Source organism: Octodon degus, unplaced genomic scaffold, assembly GCF_000260255.1.
Source record: "Octodon degus isolate 3935 unplaced genomic scaffold, OctDeg1.0 scaffold00023, whole genome shotgun sequence".
NCBI classification, from domain to species: domain Eukaryota; kingdom Metazoa; phylum Chordata; class Mammalia; order Rodentia; family Octodontidae; genus Octodon; species Octodon degus.
The window spans coordinates 3,160,876-3,162,000 of record NW_004524599.1 but is presented as its reverse complement, the minus strand read 5'-3'; positions in this window follow the sequence as shown (position 1 = coordinate 3,162,000).

The following is a 1,125-nucleotide window of genomic DNA, read 5'->3' as shown; positions in this document are numbered from 1 at the left end:
TTTTTTTTTTTTGCGGTACTGGGGATTGAACTCACGACCTTACGCTTGCCAGGCAAGTGCTTATTAGAGTCTGGAGTCTGACTCTTCAGACTTGGGCTTGGGGAAAGATAATCAGCCATACCAAGCCTCAGTTTCTTCGTGAGTGAAACGAGAATACTGTAATAACCTAAAAGGCGCTACTGAAGAGGCTGAGAACCCGGAAGATTGCCCACCTCGTGTCACCTTCCCAGGTCTTTCAGGGTAATTTGAAAGGCACTATAAGGACTGGGGACATAGCTCCGCAGTCTAAGCACCTGCCTGGTAAATGCAAGGACCTTCAGGTGCGCTGTGCCGGCCCTGAAAGGCACTGTACTCCGAGTGGCAGGAGCTCATTTTAAATTTGCAAAGTTACTTATTTGTGATTTTTAAAGCTGACACGTAAGCATTTTTGATATCTGTAATTTCGCTACACAGATAAATAGATGCTATAAACAGTTCTTGAAATGTAACGATAACATAAGCTAGATAGTACTGGCAAGGCGGTATCTGTTTGGCATTTTGAAAAGGAAAGAAATGGCAACCTGGGAGGTGAAAGGGGGAAATGCAATACGCAACAGCAAAGGTACAGTGCAGCTGAGGAACCGAGGAGAGGAGGTGGGACGGAGACCAAGGCCGAAGGACAGAAGCTGAAACACCCAAAGGCACCTGCTGTGCAGAGTGAAATCCTGGACAGCGAAGTTGGGTATGAGGATCCGACTTGAGCAAGACTGGAAGGACAGTCAAAGTCATCTCTGCTGCATCTGTGTGTGCCCTAAGCTTCCATCGTACTACAACAGAGTGTGACGGGTCCTTCACCTTGTCTTTTTGCTTAGACGAAAAGGTACTATGCCATGCATGAAAGCAGGAAACCTCTTTTTTGTTGTTGTTGGTTAATCAGTTTCATCTATATCATTTGTATTATGACGTCATCTATAAAGCATTCCTAAACAAACAAGTGACTCCATTTATCCAAGTGGACCCTACATGATAAGACTACAACCTTCACTTTTACCAACAAATCATAGAGAAAAGTAACTCAGAGAACACATCCTCTGGACTACTCTAGCATAGAAGTGTCTTTGGGTAACACGTTGATAACACACTGAA